The 6,262-nt window shown below is 38.3% G+C and overlaps 1 pseudogene; it reads right to left on the reverse strand.

Moving 5' to 3' along the window:
* Positions 1 to 512: 512 nt before the first annotated feature.
* On the reverse strand, positions 513 to 1,228 carry LOC130844560 (CD63 antigen-like; annotated as a pseudogene).
* Positions 1,229 to 6,262: the final 5,034 nt, after the last annotated feature.

The raw sequence follows: 6,262 nt of genomic DNA on the forward strand, positions 1-6,262 counted from the left end.
TTAAGACAAACTGGTCATAATGTATGCAAGATGCTGACCCAGTAATTTCTTAGACAGTTCTCTGGAGCTAAGGTAATCTTAAATCATCTGTGAAAGCCTAGTAAAACCTCTTAGAAAAGATCATAATATTTTTTTTTAAATTGTTAGATCAAATTACCACTTGCACAGTTATCTGAAAAGCCTTTGTGACCTCTGTGGAATGAATAATTTAAAAACAGAAAAACAAGGTGTAAATCTGTGTTGTAGCATGCAAGATTTGAAGGTAAGTGATGAACACCAAATAGAAGTCCAAGAAATTCTAAAACCGCATCCCACACAGTGTAACCTGACATTTCTCCTTAGTCATTCTAGGGCTGATAGTTTTGCAAAATATGTTTTTCTTTATGAAAAACTACCAGAATTGTTTTTTTTTTTTTTTTCGGTCTGAAAAAATAATCCATTTCATTGAAAAAACTGGAGGATACGACCCCACTTCCCTGGATGAGGGGGCTGAAGAGACCAGACACCCTACATCACCTCATATAACCACTCGGGATGCTCTTCACAAGGCAGCAGGCAAAGACAATACCCAGGACCTCCACAAAGGCAATGCCCAGGGCTGCAGCAGCCACCACCAGCTCACTGCTCCTCAGCCAGCCCCCAGTCTTCTCCACACAGCCCTCAGTATAGATCTCCTTCCCGGCGAGATTAACCCCACAGCCCTGAGTGACTGACACAGGAGTCAGGGACTCGTTTGGGCGGGAGCAGGGGTTCCCAGTCTGTGTAGTTAGTCGCCCCGCAGCACTGAAAATTCTTCCTGCATCTTGTCCAGGGCTGATGCTGTGTGGTTGTTTTTTTGCCTAATTCGGCATCTGCTGCCGGAAATCCTTATTAAATTCTGACCACACCTTGTCTCTAAACACATAACCAGCAATGGCTACAGCCACCTCCACCAGCATGATAAGGGACAGGAAGATGGCAAATGTCATCATAAGACCGTAGTTCTCTTTCCGGGCCCCACAGCAGCCCACAAAGGCCACCAGGAAGAGCAAGGCACCCACTGTGATGATGACCATGGGCAACAGGGAGCCAGGGGTGGTCCCCTGGGTAATGGTCTGATTCAGGATGAGCTGGACCCCTATGCCCACAGCAATCAGTCCCACTGCACAGGCGCAAAAGGCCAGCAGAAGAACGTAGAGCAAGAACTTGACACATTTCATTCCTTCTTCTACCGCCATGGCTGCCTGGCCTGGGCAGAGGGGACGGCAGGGAGCTCAGAACCGGGCAAGGGGGAATCTCGGCTTCTGAGCTGCCTACCGGCCCTGGAAACCTTCCCTGCCAAATTGTTCATTGAAAACATCCATTAACTGTAGAAAAGAGTAAAGCCGCAAATATAAGGTTAAAAGAGAATACAAAGTCTTACACAGCAAAGTTAATGACAACAATCTGTGGGAATACTCTAAGCAGGTTGATGCCAGGATTGATGATTTCCTAGCAAAATACTGGCCTCCAAAATTGAGAAGTCAGGAATGTCTACTACCACTGTAAAGTTTGGAAATACTATGAGAGGGCTTATAGTTAAGACTCCAGGGCCAGATGGATTCATAGTTTACTTTTGCACCTAGAGAATTACCAGCTCATTTAAATATTTCAGGTCAGAAAATGAAAGATCCATGTTGTTCATAAAAACATGGAAAACGAATAACAATAGAACACTTAGGGTAAACCAAGGAATCTAGAAATTAATCTCTGTATTTTTCTCTTCCAACCTACCTCAGCCACTGGTTTACATGAACTGCAAACCCTTCATAATAATTTCAGCCATCTCAATTTACCTGAAATATAACAGTTTGTTGGCCCAACCAGAACCTACAGATTATTGACTCATTTTTACTCTAACTCTCCCAAGCACTTTTAATGTTCGCATTTTGCCCCCTACCCAGATCTACAAATGATGCATCACTTCATTATCCTTTCTGCATACATTTTTAACCATCTTGTACTTTACCATTTTCCTCTGGCAAACCATGTCTGTGGTTAATCTCAATTCTTGGCTACTCTGTGCCTAGATTCATGTAGTTGAACTTATTGGAGAAAAATGCATTATGCTGATTGGAGACACTTGAAACACTTCATGATAAATCTTGGGTCTAATATTGCCCAACAATTATTTCCTTAGATTACTTATTCTCCCCATCCATGCAAACTTGCTTTTATAATTTTTTTCTTCAACTTCCAAAACTATCAGTATGTCCTCATTCTCAGCTACTAACCCGCTCAGAAGAGAATTTAAAACACATTCCCTCATTTACCCACCCCCTATCATTAAGCACAAGCACTGACTTCTCTTGCCCCCCCCCCCCGAAGTCCACTGCGTGTCATACATCCTACTGCACCTGCTCAAGAGCTGTCGAGGACTGATAGAAGATCAGCAGGAACATACGTGATGTAAACGTTCGGTGTATTAGCTTGTTGAGGCAAATGAGAACATAATGGGCAACCAAAGAATATCAGAGCAAGAGGGAGGTGGCAGGGGCATGCTACAAGCTTGTGCTGTGTGAGCCCAGGTGGGTCTAAAGAAGTGGAGGTTGTTCTGGATGGGGTGCTGCTAGCAAAATTGAGGGCAATTCAATAATGAGATCTTAATTCTTATCTAGGAGGTAGAAGAAAGACTGCAGGACTGGGGTTGTCACTGGAAAAGAAACAGCAGTTGCTCACATCAGCCAGAAATAATGTTTGCTTATTGCTGAGAGGTTATCTGTGTCGAGATTCAGTCGGAAATCCTATGACAGTTAGCTCTCAGGGTCATTTATTTTTGTTATTTTTAACTATCTTATGACATTACTTCAGCAATCTTTTCTTTATATCATCTTTTTCCTTCCTAGTGGATAATTCTATCACATTAACATGGTATTTCCCCAATCACAATAACCAAAACCCTCCTCCAACCCCTATTTTTCCATTTTCATTATTGCCCCTACTTCTGTTTTCCCTTTAGAGCTAAGCTGTTTGAAGGAGATAACTACCTTTTCTGTTTTAGTTCCTTTCCTCTTAACTCTCTCAAATTCACTCACGCCTCCCCCGCGCTGCCAAATTTAGTCTTCTCAACGACCTCTCAATCCTACTGATCATCATTTCCCCAGAATATCTGATATTGTGGTTCATTTACCAGGGCAATGCTTTATTTGGCTTCCAAGACTCAGTTTTTCCCTCTACTTTAAAGGTAATTCCTTCTTAGTCCCCAATGTTGATTCCTTCTCATATCCCTGACTTTCACTTTTTGGAATACTTCAGAGTTCAGTCTGATTATTTCTTCTCTATCTACGTTTGACACAGACACTCATGTCTTGTTAAATAACTTTAAATACCAATGGCACATTGACTAATTTCCTACTACATCTTCAGCATGACACCAGAACCCTTACTCCAACTAGTTATTCAGTATCTCCACTCAGATATCTTTAAGAAGTATCATGCCCAGAATTGAACTCCTGAAAACTATCCTCCAAAACACAACAAAAAATCCTTCTCACCCCTCAGATTTTCACATTTCAGTTAAAGACAACCCTGTCCTATCAGTTGCTTAGGACAAAAATCTTGGAGTCATCATTAATGTTTTTCTTCCTCTCTCAGCCAACAATCATTACATTCTGTTGGTCTATGTTTAGATTCCCATCGTTTTACTACCTCAGTTGTACCATATGTGTCCAAACACGATTATCTGTCTCCTGGGTAGTCAGAGCAGATCTGATTATGCCCTCTGCACTCTCACCACTTGTTAGGCTACTTTAAGTATATCGCTAATCATATCATTCTTCCCATAACCAAGCCACAGTACCCAACATACATCGATGATCTTAGATGATGTGGCCCTCTTTTCCTTCATTATCTTCCTGATTTCATCTCCTATTCACTCTGTTTAAGCTTCACTGGGACACCTCAGGTAGTTTCTCACCTCATGGCCATTTACCAGTTGTTTTCTCTGTGTTACCTTTTCCCAGTTATGAACATGGCTCCCTCCCTCACCTCTTCTAAGGCTTATCTCAAAGTCACTTTCTTAGGAAGGCCTATTGTAACAACCCATTTTAGAACTGCATTCATCATACTTATCCCCATGTTTACTACTTAAAAAATAAATTCCCTGTAGGTTTTAAAAAGAAATGCAAAAATAGATAATGAACACCTACACATCTGTATATCCTAGAAGAAGAGGATATGATTGTCATTAAACTTCAAACCTCAAGTTATAAAACAAATAAAAACTTTTGGCATCACAAATACTAAAGATTGGGTAACATCAATCCTATAAGCTAAATTAAGAGCCATTATATTGACTTTTATTCAGGTGATAGGTGAGGTATTAATAGCCACAATTTGCAAATAAATTTTTCAAATTAAAAATAAAACCAGTCCAATGGAGAATGGAAAAAAATTATAGATAAGCAATTCATAGATTAGCACAAATGGCCAATAAAACCTGTGAAACAACATGCAAAGGCAGTGTAGTCAGCAAATAACATCCTTTCAGTTCTATGCCATGGAAGTAAAATCACTTTGTAAAGATTTAATGAATGTATTTATGCACATATCTTGGTAGGCCCACACTATAGAATATTCTGCAGCCATTAAGAAAAGTGAGTTTAATACTCAAGATGACTTGTAGAGTTTTCATGAGTCTTTGTTGAGTGAGAAAAGATGTAGAAACGTAATTTGTTTGGTAGATCAATGGCTAAAAACCTATATATGTGTGTGTGTGCGCGCGCACATACATTTGTGTATATAAGTGCTGCATATATATAAAAATATGCCATAAATAATACCAATTGTATGTATTTATATAAGCAGGGAGTTAATAGGGTAATATACATATTACATTAACATGGTTCACAGAGGCGTGTTTGGAGGTGAGTTGTTAAGGAAAATGGATTGCTGATATGGTAAAAGAGTAAGGAAAGGGGTGGAAATAGATATAGGGAAAAGTACAGCATGTATGATTTTATTGATCCATTTTTTAAGCATGTGTGTGTATTTGCATGACATTTTAAAATTTTTTAAAGTGAGAAAGTTATGCTTAGAAATAAAAACACTAATATCAAATATTAGGTGTTACCAGATGATCTATGAACTATTCCTTCAAAGGAAAATTCTTGATCAATATATTTTAAGTGAAATGACCAATACCTGAATGTATTGCAAAGATCAATAAGACACGTGGACTAACAGAACATAAAAGCATATGAAACAATATATATCCAGCAGACAATGATAGACTCATCATGATGACATAGCAAAACTATTTAGACACTCACATGTAAAATTTTTATCAGCACTGTAATGAAAAACAGTTGATACTTGTTAATTTCACACACTTTTTCATGTATATTTATTTTATGATGTTTATATAATATACAATTTCATTCCAAACAATGAATTTAGTTATTTCAGTGAGTTAAGTCTGATCTTATAATCCTAAATTCTGGATTGTATTTAAAAAACACTTAAAGCTTTGCTAAGAAGTATAACCTGACCACATACATCAAATGACCTCTGTATTCACTGACCCTTTGCCATGTTAGTTTTTTTTTTTTTTTTAAAGGCACATGTATATATCTTATATCTCAAACTCAATGTATCACCTTTAAAAAAACTCATACGTGCATTTCTAAAGCAAACTGAACTCTCATTTCAAAAGTCATTATTTTGGAAAAGCATTTGTTTTAATGAACTCCATTTCAAAAATAATCCACGTATACTTAAATGACAATCTCATTATTCTTAGAACTCAGAAAGATAACTTCATTCTGAAGACATAAGTTCAGTGTATTATTGCTTAATGAACCCTATACTGAAATAATTAGCAAGATGTAGTACCAGCATTTAATCAAAGTACAGCATCGTAAGTCTTATTTAGATTGTTGATTCATTGCAAAATACATACAACAGAAAGTTTCACACTGAGGTAAAATTTTTCATGATACTCGTGACTTCACCTACCTTACTGTTGACTATTTTACTAATGATTCATTCGCTAAGGCTCAGTACTGTCAAGGGTCACATTTGAACTCTCACCAGCAGGTAATTTGCAGTTGAGACTCTTACTCTTTCCTTCTCCATACGTCTCATTACAATTAACACCAGCTGAAAAGTGTTGTCATTGAAAAATGTTATCCACCTGCTGAGGAAACTGCAATGACTACCCCATTGTGTGTTCCTCTGAGGGAACTCCACAACCAAACATTCACTGCTATACACAGCTACAACTGGCTTTGCAATCTTATTTCCA

Source organism: Hippopotamus amphibius, chromosome 2 (assembly GCF_030028045.1).
Source record: "Hippopotamus amphibius kiboko isolate mHipAmp2 chromosome 2, mHipAmp2.hap2, whole genome shotgun sequence".
Classification (NCBI taxonomy): Eukaryota; Metazoa; Chordata; class Mammalia; order Artiodactyla; family Hippopotamidae; genus Hippopotamus; species Hippopotamus amphibius.